Here is a 17,345-nt window from a genome sequence, read left to right as displayed (position 1 = left end):
TAACATATTCAAATATAGTTATTTACGATATGGGAGTGTCATAGGGTAGAACAGAGAATGTGAAAAATAATCTGATTTAGAAATGTAGGAAAAAAACTCAACTGTTATTGGGCAAAAGGTACTTGACCTAGTTAGCTACAGAAAAGAATGGAATCTGTAGAACAAAGGCAAACTGTGCCATACCTAAATACTGGACTCTGTAAGTTCTTTCCATGGTGTTAGTGGCTAACAGTACTGAAACTACTATATCTGTACTAAGCTGGAACGGAGCAAGCAATAAATTCAATGAATGACAAATGTTGGAAGCCAGGTTTCTTACCGTTGGAGTGGAAAGTTACAGATAAGCAAAGGCAGATGGTTACAATACTCATGTAATAATGGACAGATTACATTTCCTCAACTTTAAAAAATTTTGTGCATCAGAAGGTGCTATCAGGGCTTCCCTGGTGGCGCAGTGGTTGAGAGTCCGCCTGCCGATGCAGGGGACACGGGTTCGTGCCCCGGTCCGGGAGGGTTCCACATGCCGCGGAGCAGCTGCGCCCGTGGGCCATGGCTGCTGAGCCTGCGCGTCCGGAGCCTGTTGCTCCGCAACGGGAGAGGCCACAACAGTGAGAGGCCCACGTACCGCAAAAAAAGAAAAAAAAAAAAGGTGCTATCAGAAAGTGAAAACACAGCCCACAGAACTGAAAAAATATGTGCACATGATATATCTGACAGGAGTCTCCTTCAGAATACATCAAGAACTTTTACAAATCATCCACAAAAAGACAACCCAAATTTTAAAATGGAAAAGGACTTTAACACACCTTTCTCCAGACAAGAAACATAGATGGTCAACAAGCACATAAAAAGATGTGTACGAAGATAGAAAGAAACCCACAAGATGGAATTATGTCAGAGGAAAGCAGGAGCAAATAGAAAGAGCTCTCAACAGCCGAAGCAGGAATGAATTGAGCAGCCAAATACTGCACTGCTGGATTATGACCAAAAGCTTAAAATAACTTTCTGGGTGGGGTGTCCACGCTGGTAAAAAGAAATGATTAGATAGTGTTTTGTTGTTTTTTAATGAGTACCACTGAATAGAAATCTCCTACGTTTAAGTATTCCAAATAGCTGATGTAGATATTCAGCCACTCATTAAGGAGGTGGGGCTAACTCCCGCTCCAGAAGTGTGAGTGCCGCATAGTGACTTCATCCTGAAGAAGACGCAAAGTACGGACTTGGGGAAAAAGTAACTTCACAGTGGGGAAAATATGACAAAAACTACCTCAGCCAGGAGGGCAAAGTTAACATGAACAGTGTTGCTTTGATGTATGTTCCTATGATATAAAGTAAGGAGAAAGCACTTTACCTCTGTGATATGCTTCCTTAAAACCCATGACCCCATTCTAATCGCAAGAAAAACATCAAGTAAATCCCAATGCAGAAGAGTCTACAAAGTAGCTGACTAGTCCTCCTCAACACTGCCTAGGTCACTGAGAGAAGGACAGTGTGAGAAAATGTCCAAGCCAGAAAGATCCTAAAGTGACATGATGACTCAATGCCATGTGAGACCTTGGATGGGATCCTAGGACAGAAAAAAGGGAGAACGAAGGGAACCCGAATAAAATATGGATTTTAGTTAGTAGTAAGGTATCCATATTTGTTCATTAACTGTGACAATTCTGTAGAAAACGAATGAAAGGTGAAATTAAAGGTCAAATACAACAAGCTATTGCATCAAACTATAAATCTAGGATAAAACAGTGATTTCCTAACAATATACAAACAAAATGAACCGTAAAATATGGAAAATACAAGCAGACCAATTAACCATGCTATGACCCTTTCTCCCTGCTAGTTCTCTCGTTGTTCTGGGGTTTTCCTCTCCTGGGACATAGAAGAACAGGGATAGAGCTGTTTGGCAGCTCCCCTTAGATCTGACCCCACCCAGTGTCTTCATCTTCCCCAGACATGCCCTATCCAACGAGGACACATGCCAGAAGGAGTCTCAGGAATCACTGATCCTGATGAGTCAGGACTTGCTGGCTTACAAGGGACTAGACACACTTGCTCAAGTAAAATAAATTAACATTATTTTAAATGATAGAAATAAATTAATACTTACAAGAGACAAGTTGAAGAGTGGGGTTGGAGGTGTCAGGTCCCATGGCTCACGTTCTTGCAGTATGTCCTGCTGAATCGGTCGCACTGAATGCCTTGGGGTGGTCACACTCACCGGCACAGTCTCTCTCACTGCATCCACAGCCACCGGCAACTCCAAGATGACACCCACACAACATCCATTCTACCAGCAAGGGTTTCTCCTTCCCTAGGGTTCCATGAAAACTCATGACTTTGAATGCCTTTGGCCTGGCTTGGGTCACATTCTCACCCTTGAACCGATCACAGCAAGCAGAGGATGAAAAATGGGATTGGCTAGATGTGGATCATACAGCCATCTTCTAGGTGGGTGGAATATAAGGTCAGCCCCCTGAAACTGTTTGGACTGGAAGCAGCTGAGATGTAGTTCCAAAAGGAAAGCTGAGGTGCTGCAGCTGGTCATGAAGACAGATGCTGGCTCGGCAAAAGCGGCAGATTCCGTATCACTGACAGTCCACTGCATGGCACAGAATCAGAAGCACAAAGCAGGAAGGGATTCACTTAGGGTCAGGGGCTGTAGCCACCCATCCGCTGCTCCCGCTATTCTCCCACGACAGCAAAAAGTTCTTCCATTTGCTGAAAAGCAAGGCTGCTGATGATGGTAAACACAAGGATCCTGCCTTGGTCACCGGGCCCTTGCATCATAGAGACTGTCCCAGAATAGCCCAGGTGCTCTCAGAAGGCACACGGACCTCGTTCTTGTTCCCGGGAGGTGGTTGCGCAGGATGCATATGCCTGCCCGCTGGCCACATTAATCTCCCGTCCCCGAAGAACAATATTGCTCATTTTTCCAGTCTCTTCTGCCTTTACAAAGAGCAGGTACCAAATGCTAGGGTGGTAAAGAAATTATTGCTCAATGAAGTACGGGGAGGCTCAAGGATTATTCAATACCATGGAATTCATAATTGGCAGGCTTTCCAAAGGCCGCATGGGTGTATATGACTCTCTAGTAACACGCAGTCCCTGTGAAACTGCCTCTTGGGAGGCCCAGCTGCTCCCATAGCTTTGATTCTTAAAGAGTATGAATGTCAAAAGTTTGTAACAGGGCTTCCCTGGTGGCGCAGTGGTTGAGAGTCCGCCTGCCGATGCAGGAGACAGGGGTTCGTGCCCCAGTCCGGGAGGATCCCACATGCCGCGGAGCGGCTGGGCCCGTGAGCCATGGCCGCTGAGCCTGCGCGACCGGAGCCTGTGCTCCGCAACGGGAGAAGCCACAACAGTGAGAGGCTCGCGTACTGTTAAAAAAAAAAAAAAAAAAAAAAAAAAAGTTTGTAACAACTGGAAGGCCAAAGGACTGCAGGGCCACCGTCTGTTGTCTGTTGTATGGTTTTTGTGGCCAGGGCCACATTCAACATTTGGAGGGTTATTACCTCTCTCGGCAGGCTAAGAGGCTGTGAGGGAGAGGACCCTTTTCTCAACCACATGGATGTTGGGAACATAAACATGCCAAGGGGCTGTCTATGCTGCCCAGGTTGTTGTTCAATTGCCCAGCGGCAGGTTCAGCTCAGTAACTGGCCAGAGGGCTTGACAGGGCCCAGGCTGGGCTGAGCTGGAGAACCACAGATGCCTGCTTGGATGGTCAGAGGTCACGGGTTATCCTGTCTGAGACTTGATTTTCTACTGATGCCCGCTCAGATGGGACAGAGGATTCATGAAGTCCCAGAAGGGCCCCAGCTGCCCTCAAGAAGGCAGCACCTGAGGGTCAGCCTGTCACTACCCAGTCCTGCGTAAATCGGCACGTCTTCAGAGTGCCCTCGCGTCAGGGCTGTGCTGGAACCTGGGACTGCCCAGGCAGAGTGGGGCTGGCACCACCCCTTTCAGGCAGGAGGGAGGGAAGAGAGAAACCCTACATGACTTCTGACGGCCTCCACAGCCCCTGACTGAGGTTGAGGTCTATTTGAAACAGAGACAGTACAGACATTTCATTCGTCTCCCAAGAGCCCAGGACTGGGGGGAAGACAAACAATGATACAGCTCACCTACCTGACTCATGTGTGACCTTGGGAGAATCCTGTCCATCCTGGAGGCTTCAGAGAGATGGAGAGAGACAAGAACGGTGAGAACAGGTTATCCTTTAACCTAACTCTAACCCTCACCCTAACCCTAACATCCTAACCCTTTACCCTATTACCCTAAACCTAACAATCCTAACCTTGGATCCTAGACCCTCGATCCTGACACCTCAACTCTAATCCCTGACCCTAACCCTTTAACCATCATCCTAAACCCTGACACTGACTCTAAGCACAGACCTTAACCTTAGCAAAGTGGATGCCAAGGGATGACTCTATAATCTCTAAAATAAACCAAGGGAATAAATCCTCATGACCTTGCATTTAGCAGTGGTTTCTTCGATCTGACATCAAAGCTTAAGCAATGAATAAAATATAGATACACTGGATTTCCTCAAAGTTAATAATTTTATCACATCAAAACTGCTATCCAGAAAGTTAGTCCACAGAATGGAAGAAAATATTTGCACATGATATATCTAATAAGAGTCTGTTATCCAGAACGTATCAAGAAACTCATCAACAGAAACACAAAGAACTCAATTTTTAAAATGCACAAAGGACTTGATCAGACTCTTCTCCAGACAAGACATGCAAACGGTCAACAAGGACATGAAAAGATGTCAAACATCAGTAGTCATGATGGAAATGCAAATTCGTACCGTAATGCAATACCCCTTCAAACACACAATTGTTATAGTCAAGAAAAATTAAAAATAATGAATATTGGCAACAATGTAGAGCAAATGGAACTTTTAAACATTGTGGAAATGTAAAATGGTGCAGCCTACGTGAACAATACTTTGACCTTTCTTCAAAAAGATAAATGTACTGGGTTGGCCAAAAAGTGCCTTCAGTTTTTAAGTAAAAATAAAACACACATTTTTCATTTTCACCAAGAACTTTATTGAACAACGTATTCACCCTTTTGTTTCACTAGCTTCTGCCCTTTTTCAGGCAACCTCATAATTCTGTCTTCCCAAAACTTTTTATCTTTTTGAGCAAAGAACTGTTCCTGGTGCCTTTTACAGTCTTCCACGGAATTGAAATTTTTTCCATCAAGAGAATTTTGTAAAGACCAAAAAAAATGGAAATCTGAAGGTGCAATGTCTGGTGAATATGGCGGATGAATCAGAACTTCCCAGCCAAGCTGTAACAGTTTTTGCCTGGTCACCAAAGAAACATGAGGTCTTGCATTATCCTGATGGAAGATTATGCATTTTCTATTGACTAATTCCAGACGCTTTTCGTCCAGTGCTGCTTTCAGTTGGTCTAACTGGGAGCAGTACTTGTTGGAATTAATCATTTCGTTTTCCGGAAGGAGCTCATAATCGAGGACTCCCTTCCAATCCCACCATATACACAATATCACCTTCTTTGGATGAAGACTGGCCTTTGGTGTGGTTGGTGGTGGTTCATTTCGCTTGCCCCACGATCTCTTCCGTTCCACATTATTGTACAGTATCCACTTTTCATCACCTGTCACCATTTGTTTTCAAAATGGAACCTTTTCATTGCATTTAAGTAGAGAATCACATGCAGGAATTCACTTAACTTAATGTGGAACTCAAACATCAAAGCAATTAATAAAATCAAGCTGGTGCAAATGATTTTCAGTGCTTGATTTGGATATTTTGAGTATGTTGGCTATCTCCCACGTGGTATAATGTTGATTGTTCTCAATTAATTTCTCCATTTGATCGCTATCAACTTCAGCTGGTCTACCAACCATGGAGCATCGTCCAGCGAGAAATCTTCAGCATGGAACTTCGCAAACCACTTCTGACACGTTCAATCAGTCACAGCACAAATCCATACACTGCACAAACCTTTTTTTGCATTTCGGTTGCATTTTTACCTTTCTTGAAATAGTAAAGCATAATATGCCAAAAATGTCGCCTTTTTTCCATCTTCAATACTAAAATGGCTAAACAAAAATTCACCAACTTTGATAAGTCTTTTGCTAAATGCATGCTGATATGACAGCCATCACATAGAACCTCACAAAATTGTTTTGAATGAAGTTAAACACAACTAAGGGCTACTAGCGCCATCTTACGGAAGAAGTCGAATAAACTTTTTGGCCAACCCAGTTAGGGTTCAACAACTCCACTCCTATACAGACACCAAAGAACTGAAAACAGGTGTTCAAACAAAAACTTGTACACAAATATTCATAGCAGCACTGTTCATATAGCCAAAAGGAAGAAACAATTAAAATGTCCATCAACAGGTGAATAAACCAAATGTGGTACATCCATGAACTACCATATTATTCTGCCATATAAATGAATAGAGTAAAATGGTGCAGCCACTGTGAAAATAAAAGCTCCTTAAAAAGTTACACTCTGGGTTAACATATGATCCATCAATTTCACTTTGGGGCATTTACTCAAAATATTTAAAAGCAGGGACTGGAACAGGTATTTGTACACTCATATTCATAGCAGCATCGTTCACAATAAGAAAAGGTGGAAGCAACCCAGGTGCCCATTGATGGATAAATGGATAAACAGAATGTGGTATATACACAAAGGAATATTATTTAGCCTTGAAAACTAAGGAAATTCTGACACATGCTACAATGTGGATGAACCTTGAACTTACTATACTGAATGAGACAAGTCAGTCACGGAAGAACAAATTCTATGGTTCCACTTACATAAGGTATCTGGGGGAGTCAAATTCAAAGACAGAAGGAATGTGGTTGCAGGAGCTGAGAGGAGTCAGTGTTCAATGGATACAGTTTCACTTGGGGAAAATGAAAAAGTTCAGGAGATGAGTGGTGAGGATATTTTTATAACGATGTAGATGTAGTGAGAGCCACAGAACTGTACACACCAAATGGCTTAAACGGTAAATGTTATGTGTTTTTATTCGCAGTGGGAAAAATGAAGTACTGATACATGCTACCATATGGAGGAACGCTGACAACACCCTAAGTGAAAGAAGCCATACAGAAAAGGCCACACAGATAACATACTCATTCTGTGCTTTAAATCCATCAAGGTTTTGAACATAAGGGAAAGTCGTAGTCAAGGTTTCAGAAAAAAAAGAAAACTGGGTCACAATGAAAAAAGATATTGCCATAGAGTTGGGGCAGGTGGTGAAAGGGGAAGTGGACCTATGGACCAGATTATTATAAGAAATTATAATCCTCCTCATTTGGTGGTTAAAAGTGCTTGTTCCCTGGGAGTGTATCCATATTTTGGGTAAAACACACTGAAGTGTTTTGTGTGAAGTGGCAAATGTGAGTACTCTGTACTGCTATGGAAAATTTTCTATACATTTTAAATTACTGTAAAATAAATTACTTTTCAAAGCAACTGTGTCAATAAAAGGACAGAAATGTAGAGAAGACAACGATCTTTGTATAGAGGCCAACCCTACCCAGATCCTGCTCACCCAAAGTGATGATGTAATTTGCCATTGTAAAATTTCACGTGTTTTCAAGGGGCAGTGTGGGAAGATTATAATAGTAGCCACCCTATCTTGGGTGTTGTGGATGAGCTGGATGTGGTAGAAACAGTGGGATTTCTAATTCCAGTTTCCCGTATTAAATCACCAAAACACTGTCAGAACCAATAAATGAATTCAGTAAAGCTGCAGGATACAAAATCAATACACTAAAAACACTTGTTTCTATACAGTAATAATGAACCATCAGAAACAGAAATTAAGAAAACAATCCCATTTCCAATAACATCAAAAGAAACAAATACCTAGGAATGAATTTAACCCAAGATGTGAAACAGCTGCACACTGAAAACCTTACGACATCAATGAAGAAACTGAAGATGCAAAGAAATGGAAAGATATCCTGTGCTTATGGATGGAAAGACTTAGTAGTGCTAAAATGTTCATTCTGCCCAAAACAGCATACACATTTAATGTACATCCTACCAAATTTCCAATGGAATTTTTCACAGGAGCTGAACAAACAATCCTGACATTTGTATGGAACTACAAAGGACCCTGAACAGCCAAGGGGACCCTGAGAAAGGAGAACAGCAGCTGGAGGAAACTCACTCACTAACTTGAAACCGTATCACAAAGCTACAGTAACCAAACAGTGTAGAAATAGCACAAAAAGAGGCATGGGCCACAGGAACAGAATAGAGCCTGGGAAAGAAATCCATATATATGTGGTCAGTTTATGACAAAGCCGCCAAGGACATACACCAGGAAAAGGAGAGTCCCCTCAATAAATTGTGCGTGATAGAGAGAAGGGAGAGAATTACTGTGTTGGCTTCTTGGGGACACTTGGAGGACTTTCTGACAGTGGGGATGCAATCCGTTTGTCTTTTCCCTCCTTGGTAAGAAATATCCGTATGACATGAGCCTCTCTAAGAATCCTCCCTGAATCGAGGCCTGAAGAAATCAGAGCTGAGATTCAAGTTGTCTTCACAGACAATATCTCAAGGTAAAGTATAAGTATGACTTCAACAAGGTAATTTAAAGTGCCATTATTGCCCTCCATTCCAGATGTGTAAGAGGGGAAGTGTTGGCAGAGGCCTAGTGTTTAAAGCTGTCAGGTTTGACTGGACATGCTCATTCATCCCCAGCTGGCCTCACACGCATTTGAGTTACTGGCGATGACCAAGCTGAATTCAGAGACTCGTCAGCGGGAAGGACACTGACAGAAACTCTGTTACCTGTCCTGTTGGTTTCTCTGTACCTTCTGCTCACTAGGTTGTGTCACTTGCTATGGTGCCTGGGCATCAGGTTTTTAATACAGTTATTACCAGTTGTGAGACTAGGAAGAACAGAAATCAGGCCATTCCACGAAATCTGAAACTGGAGGACTGGGTCACTTTCTTATTTTCCTGGTTTAACAGGCCAGTTAGTTGCTGCTCATGACTAACTAGCCCTGTTTTACTATCACACTGGGCAGTCGACTGAGATTTACCCATATATATACTTACACTAGTTCTACCTCAAAGAGCCTTCTTGATCAAACATGTCAACAACTTCACCTCAATCTGGAAATACTGGAAAGGCAGAATAAATTCAGTTTAAGGTGATTTATGTAAATCATTTATTACAGGAAATTTTCGTGGTGGGAAAGGCCAATATTTACCACCCAGTAAAAATAAATACTGATCTGATCTCAAAATCGTGTCTTCTACACACACACACACATACACACACACACACACACACACACACACACTGGCGTGGGCACACACTCACGTGCACATGGGCAGACACAGACCCTCTGCGGAAGTTACCAGTAGCTTGTGAGGTCAGTGAAACCCCATGATTACGAGCTTACGCTGTGCAGTGAGCTGGCTCTGGGTTTAAATCCTGCCCCTGGCTGTGGGATAGGGCACAGACCACTTCAGCTCTCTGCACAGTTTTTCTCTTCTCTTAAACAACACCCACTACAGAAGGGTTAGTGTGAGGATCAGGTGGAAGGTACCTAATAAACTGGTGCTTCTCAAACTCCAAAGTTCACACAAATCATCTGGGAATCTTGTTACAATGCAGATGCTGATTCAGGTTCTCAAGTGGGGCTGGATGTTCTAAGTTCCTAGGTGATGTTATGTTGCCAGTCCACGGACCAAACTTTGCGTAGCAAGGTACCTACTGAAAGCAAAATCGCTATCCTGTGGTCCTGCCAGCCAAGTAAGAGAAGAAAGCTGAGAAAGGATTTTTTGGTGCCCAGTGTGAGCTTGGCATGAACTCAGTTTCTCTAGGTACGGAGAAAATAACACATTTGGGGCCAGGCTTTATTCTGTCCCCTCATGAGCCTCAGCATGACTTAATTTCCATTCTTCTGCCCAGAGCCAGCCAGGGGCCACGGGAACACACAGAGATGGGGAGTCTCATACCTGTCATAGTCCTGGCAAATCTGCCCCATGGCCACCAAGGCCTTCAGGTACTCGCTGGCTGGCAGGGGTGGGTATAGCGCAGGGAACAGCTGTTACTGGGGTCCCTGTTGGAGGCAGCGGAATCTATAGCTACCTAGAAGAGAAGAGAGGCAAATAAGTGAATTTAAAGCGAATGCATCTCGTAAGAATTGCCACGTGCTGTGAGAGAGACACGGCCTGAGGGGGGAAAAGCAGCATATTACACACCCTGCCGATAAGCAGAGTTAGAGAAGAACTTCATTAGCCTTAAAAACTAGTTATTAATTTGGTTGAGGCCATTTCTGTAGTCTCCACTCTCCCTCTCCCCCGATGCCCTCTCTTCTCTGTGTCCAAAATGGAACTTGAGATTGACATACAGGTCAGAAAGCCCAACCACCGCTGATCTGCATCACCAGGCACCAAGGGCAACGGTGGAATATCATAGTTCACTAAGAAGAGTCTTCTGTGCTCTCCCAGCAGGACGATTCCATCGCCGAAGCCTAGGTAGGCCCCCTTAAAACTAAACTCTGTGTTAGAGATGCAGTCTGTATAACAAAGCCAGTGTTACTTTCGTGAGTGGCCGGCTGCAGAGATGTGCTTAAGTGGTTGTAATAAAATTTCTGCCAGAAGTAGAAAGTCTCTGCTTCTGTGTAAGGCTCCACTCATGTGAAAATTCCTGCCCACGCCAGAGAAGATGCATGAATCTAGGGCACTGTCAGTGGCAAATGGAGAGAAACCTCTGTTTTGCCACCAAGTCGTCATTATCCTTGAACTTCTTAAATTTTTTCTGACCTCCAACATCATCATGATCTAAATAATGGTTGACTCATCCAACACTTAACAACAACTACTACAAATGCTTAAGCCTGAGGCGGGCTCAATCGGGAAGGAGGATTTCTTCTGATTTTTCAAGATCATCACCATTTAAATGAAAGTTAACCTAGCAAAACCCTAGTCAAGAACTGTGTGAAAAGCTAGCGGGGGGTGGGGTGGGGGTGGGGGTGGGGGTGGGGGGTGGGGTGGGGGGTGGGGGTGGGGCGGGGCTAGGGTGGGGAACCTACATGCATTTTGTGAACAAAAAGGAGGTGTAAAGCACTCCAGGATCCACCCATGAGGGCCCAACCAGACAGAGGTCGGGATACATGCAGACAATCCTGGAAAACTCCTCCAAGGAGAACACTCGAGAGGTAGCTGAGAGACAGTGGTTTGGAGAAATCAAACATCTCAGGGCCTCCCGGATTTACCAAGCTCTAATACACACCCACTATTCTCTGCCTTTTTGTCCTACGGAGAGATACTTAAGAGATCACGGCACCTCACACGTGTGTGCATAGTGTTTAAAAGGTAAGAATAGTGCTGGGAAGGCTAGAAGTAAAGCCACCTCTTTCCTACTGAGGAAAGCATTTTAGAACTCTAGAGAATTCTAGAGAATGCAAGGATGTTATTAAGGAAATAACCTTGATTCTGCTCTGATTTATTATCATTGCAAGCACTGCAAATCATTGGCATGTATTGATACTTATTAATAACGAGTACCTGTGGCTCCCCTCACTTCTGTTTATGATGGCTCTCATCGTGGAGCATCCCCCTCTACCTGTGCTTCTTAATACCGCAGCTGACACCCTGTCCTATGTGTTGATTCCCTGATTGTCAAGGGTATCCTGTGATGACAAAAATATGCTGTTTTCTTGATTTAAAACCAGAGAAGGAAATCAGATAATATAAAGAGCAGAGGGAAAAACTTCCATAAAGAAAAATGGCAGCTCAAGAAACATAACTGAACATTTTATCCTCCCCAGGTAGGGGCAAGATCTCCAAGCATGGAGGCACCAAGTGGCAGCATCTGAGCCCAGGTGTATCACCTGCATGAGTACCTGTGGTATGGGGAGAAGTGGATGTAACATCTGGATGAGTGTTAGTAGATTCTGGCAATAATTTATACTAAAATTAAAGAAGAAAAAACATAGGGCTGGGATTAGGGTAAGACAAGAGAGGTGACTAGGGCATAAACTCAGAAAGGCACTCTCATCTGAGCTGACCCTACACTTGCTCAATCCTGAGAGTGATGCCTCCTTCCTTAAATTTTGCATCCTAGGTGCCTTTCTTCACTCTTGTCCTGGTATATCATTTCATTTCTATCAACTCTTCATCCTCAGGCTTGGGATAATTCCCTTATGCTTAACAAACTAGGGTTGGGCAGAGATGATGGTGAGAAGAAGATTGTGATTGAAGATATTAAAGACAGAAAATAAATAGGATTTGGTGACTGTCTGTGAAGTTGGATGCCAGGTAGGGTGCGGGAGCGGCCAGATCTCCTTGGGGATGGAGGAAATTGCAGTGTGACAACTTGAGCTGCCTGTTCCTGGTGGTGGTGTAGGGACATACAAACATGCCTGATGGAGACTGCTTTTATTCTGCAGGCAGGCCTCTGGGGTTTCTACTCTTCCTGTGGGGATGGCCCCTGTGGGCTGTGACCACAGAGCCTATTCCGACTCAGGAGACGCTGATATGACTTTGGTGAAGGGTATGAACTTAAAAATTATCTGATGAAAAAGGAAATAAACCAATGATCCTTATCACTCACTGTTTTCTCTAGTTCCCATTGCTTATAAAAATATTTTTTCATTTGACTAGACAGCAAATGGACAGCCTCAAGTACATGGCAGCTAAAAGATTTTTTTTTTTTTCCTGGCAAGTGATGGTTTCTGAAGTCTCCCAGATGAGGCTGGAGATAAAATCTGTCTTCAGGAGGTGGCCTTCTACCAACAATTCTCTGTGTTCTTTAAGTTAGCATTAGTGCAAAGGGAACAGAGCAAAAGGTTAGGTTTATTTTATTATTATTTTTTGCGGTACGCGGGCCTCTCACTGTTGCGGCCTCTCCTGTTGCGGAGCACAGGCTCCGGATGCGCAGGCTCAGCGGCCATGGCTCACGGGCCCAGCCGCTCCGCGGCACGTGGGATCCTCCCGGACCGCGGCACGAACCCATGTCCCCTGCATCGGCAGGTGGACTCTCAACCACTGCGCCACCAGGGAAGCCCTAGGTTTATTTTAAAAAGCAACAGGGAGGCCATGAAAGATGAGATTAAATTGAAAATAAAAGCAAACAATGACTGAAAAATGCCAGTTTGTGGAGGAGGCTTCCGACTCCCGGCTTCCTGAATGGGGTAGGCTTGCAGAGCCACCGTTTTTATCTTCTGCTACGAAGCATTTAGGAAAGCCTGTGGTCTGGTGTGTGCTCCAATCTGCCCAGCAGGCAGCCCCGGAACAGGCCTCCTTTGCCTCCCCTTCTGCCCAGGAGGCCTTGCTCTTCATTAAGCAGAGCCTTGAAACAGTTTTGCAAAACTTTGTAAAGTAAGAAAGCAAAATGCTTGCTCCCTCCATGTCACCAGATCCCCAGTATGTGGAGCTGCTTCCAGAAAAGGCTGGATGCTAACGATGAGTATCTTTCCTTGGATATTTTTAGCTTCTTATGTGAAATGAGCCCACGCCTCACATCCCTTCCCTGCCTGTGACAAACAGGCCATTTGAGAACCTCCTGGAAGTTTTCTGATGAAAGCTGCTGTGAACCCATCTCTGGTTAGCTGCCTGATCTCTCTGCCATCAACCTTTGTGATATCACCTGCTACAGGACAGCTTTTATTTTAAACACTTGTATACAATTTGGACCTATACAACATGCCTTGTACGTTGAGATGCTGTTTAGTCTGGACCACTTCTTAAATAATAGGTCTAATTCTAGGGCTTTCCTGTTTCCTCAAAACTCCACAGTAGGCAAAGAAATAGGACCCTAGGCAAGGTGGTAAAGACCCTGGAGGCCGCCTGGTTCATTTCCTGGGAAAGGCAAAGCATTCTCCTCTTCAACCCAGGACTCATCCTTATTTCTCAGAGGTCTACACCAGAGTCCATTAGTGTTTAATCTGGGATATAAAATCAGGATTTAAAACTTAAACTGAGACACAGCATGGGCACAGGATGTCCTAAATGTGTTAGGGTCAGAAAAGATTACGTGAGAGAACTTTAACAGGTGGTCTTTTCGTAGTCTTGAAGGTTAATCTGGGAGAAGCCACATTCAACTTATATTATTAAATTATAGCTGGTAAAGTCAGAGACAAAAGAAAGCAATACCATCTTTAATTTTAAATACAAATAATACAAAGGGCCAGTAAAGCTGTCACTGTTTGCAGATGACATGATACTATACATAGAGAATCCTAAAGATGCTACCAGAAAACTACTAGAGCTAATCAATGAATTTGGTAAAGTAGCAGGATACAAAGTTAATGCATAGAAATCTCTGGCATTCCTATACACTAATGATGAAAAATCTGAAAGTGAAATCAAGAAAACACTCCCATTTACCACTGCAACAAAAAGAATAAAATATCTAGGAATAAACCTACCTAAGGAGACAAAAGACCTGTATGCAGAAAATTATAAGACTGACTGATGAAAGAAATTAAAGATGATACAAATAGATGGAGAGATATACCATGTTCTTGGATTGGAAGAATCAACATTGTGAAAATGACTCTACTACCCAAAGCAATCTACAGATTCAATGTAATCCCTATCAAACTACCACTGGCATTTCTCACAGAACTAGAACAAAAAATTTCACAATTTGTATGGAAACACAAAAGACCCCGAATAGCCAAAGCAATCTTGAGAACGAAAAACGGAGCTGGAGGAATCAGGCTTCCTGACTTCAGACTATGCTACAAAGCTACAGTAATCAAGACAGTATGGTACTGGCACAAAAACAGAAAGATAGATCAATGGAACAGGATAGAAAGCCCAGAGATAAACCCACACACATATGGTCACCTTACCTTTGATAAAGGAGGCAGGAATGTACAGTGGAGAAAGGACAGCGTCTTCAATAAGTGGTGCTGGGAAAACTGGACAGATACATGTAAAAGTATGAGATTAGAACACTCCCTAACACCATACACAAAAATAAGCTCAAAATGGATTAAAGACCTAAATGTAAGGCCAGAAACTATCAAACTCTTAGAGGAAAACATAGGCATGACACTCTATGACATAAATCACAGCAAGATCCTTTTTGACCCACCTCCTAGAGAAATGGAAATAAAAACAAAAAAAAAAACAAATGGGACCTAATGAAACTTCAAAGCTTTTGCACAGCAAAGGAAACCATAAACAAGACCAAAAGACAACCCTCAGAATGGGAGAAAATGTTTGCAAATCAAGCAACTGACAAAGGATTAATCTCCAAAATTTATAAGCAGCTCATGCAGCTCAACAACAAAAAAACAAACAACCCAATCCAAAAATGGGCGGAAGACCTAAATAGACATTTCTCCAAAGAAGATATACACACTGCCAACAAACACATGAAAGAATGCTCAACATCACTAATCATTAGAGAAATGCAAATCAAAACTACAGTGAGATATCATCTCACACCAGTCAGAATGGCCATCATCAAAAAATCTAGAAACAATAAATGCTGGAGAGGGTGTGGAGAAAAGGGAACCCTCTTACACTGTTGGTGGGAATGTAAATTGATACAGCCACTGTGGAGAACAGTATGGAGGTTCCTTAAAAAACTACAAATAGAACAACCATATGACCCAGCAATCCCACTACAGGGCATATACCCTGAGAAAACCATAATTCAAAAAGAGTCATGTACCAAAATGTTCATTGCAGCTCTATTTACAATAGCCCGCAGATGGAAACAACCTAAGTATCCATCATCGGATGAATGGATAAAGAAGATGTGGCACATATATACAATGGAATATTACTCAGCCATAAAAAGAACGAAACTGAGTTATTTGTAATGAGTTGGATGGACCTAGAGTCTGTCATACAGAGTGAAGTAAGTCAGAAGGAGAGAGACAAATACCGTATGCTAACATATATATGGAATTTAAAGAAAAAAAACTGTCATGAAGAACCTGGGGTAAGACAGGAATAAAGACTGTGTCCTACTAGATCTACTAGAGGATGGACTTGAGGATATGGGGAGGGGGAAGGGTAAGGTGTGACAAAGCGAGAGAGAGGCATGGACATATATACACTACCAAACGTAAGGTAGATAGCTAGTGGGAAGCAGCCGCATAGCACAGGGAGATCAGCTCGGTGCTTTGTGACCGCCTGGAGGGGTGGGATAGGGAGGGAGACACAAGAGGGCAGAGATATGGGAACATATGTATAACTGATTCACTTTGTTATAAAGCAGAAACTAACACACCATTGTAAAGCAATTATACTCCAATAAAGATGTTAAAAAATATATCATTCAGGTATCTCACCTCCCTTTGTATTTAATTAAAAAAAAATAAGGGCCATTTGAATATAATAAGAAAAAAATGATGACTCAGTATTCTACTAGCCTGGTAAGTTGTATGCATATATATAAACAAAATATTTTAAAAATGTATACATAAAATATAGTTATATATAATATATATAAATATTCAACATAGCTGTAATCATAGGGTAACTGCTTTATATTCTTTTTTTCTTCACTTAACACTATGTCATAAACATATCCTCATGTTATTACCAATCATCATAATTATCACTTAAAATGGCTTTACCATAGTCCACTTAAATGAGTGAACTGCAATTTACATAGCCATTACCTTACCGTGGGACATTTATGTTGCTTACAACCTGTCTCTGTGAAAATCCATTTTACAGTGAACATTTTCTTGCATCTGGAAAGAAACATTTAATTCTGCTACCATTTTCTTTCCAAATACCTTATGGAGTCTGTCTGGTCTATGCTGTCTATACTTGTGTATTTTGTATGTGAAATTCTAGTATCTGGCTTTCTTTTTAGCTGCTGTGCCGTGTGCCAAACACATGGAACCCCATCTCTCTCCCTGAAGTCTCTGCTTCACCTCTGCCCAGCTCCTCCAAGACCACAACGTGATGTTGCCCCAGAGTACTTATGATTCAAGGATTCACACGAGGAACAAAGGTTGTCCTCGGGACACCCTGGACCTCCCGGAATTGTGTGCGCAATTGGGTGTATGCACTTTCCAGTGAGGGATATAGACCCTGTATCAGATTTCAAGTGGTCCATGTGACCAAAAAAAGAAGAAGAATCATTGACAGGGGCCCTTTTAGCATGCTTTATATCTCCTTCCCTCCTCAGGGCTTTCACTGCTTATTTGACAGCCTAAAACTCCCCTCTTCCTCAGGTTGCTACCTACTTTCCACCTCCTGCCTTCCCTTCACTGTTGGCCTTCTTGTACGAGTAGTTATGCCCACTGTGTTCACCTCCTGTCTGTTACACCCCAACTCCTAGGTCTCCCGTCTCATTCTGCTGAAGTTGCTCTTCTGCAGGTGATTTATGCCTACT

At 42.9% G+C, this 17,345-nt stretch overlaps 1 long non-coding RNA gene across 8 annotated transcripts in view; it reads right to left on the bottom strand.

Moving 5' to 3' along the window:
- The window catches only part of LOC307175076, a 100,779-nt gene that overhangs the window by 44,625 nt on the left and 38,809 nt on the right, over positions 1-17,345 (bottom strand). For 5 of the 8 annotated variants that reach the window (XR_013824246.1, XR_013824247.1, XR_013824248.1 and 2 more), the window contains exons 2-3: positions 4,123-4,166; positions 2,108-3,374 (exon numbers count right to left, since the gene is read on the bottom strand). This is a non-coding gene — a long non-coding RNA (uncharacterized lncRNA). Of the gene's footprint in view, positions 1-2,107; positions 3,375-4,122; positions 4,167-9,573; positions 10,951-17,345 lie in introns of those variants that run through there. The other 3 variants (XR_013824252.1, XR_013824253.1, XR_013824251.1) reach the window with 3 other exon arrangements.

The sequence above is a fragment of the Stenella coeruleoalba genome (assembly GCF_951394435.1).
Source record: "Stenella coeruleoalba genome assembly, chromosome: 16".
In the NCBI taxonomy this organism is placed as follows: Eukaryota; Metazoa; Chordata; class Mammalia; order Artiodactyla; family Delphinidae; genus Stenella; species Stenella coeruleoalba.
This window is presented reverse-complemented; position numbering and strand designations above follow the sequence as displayed.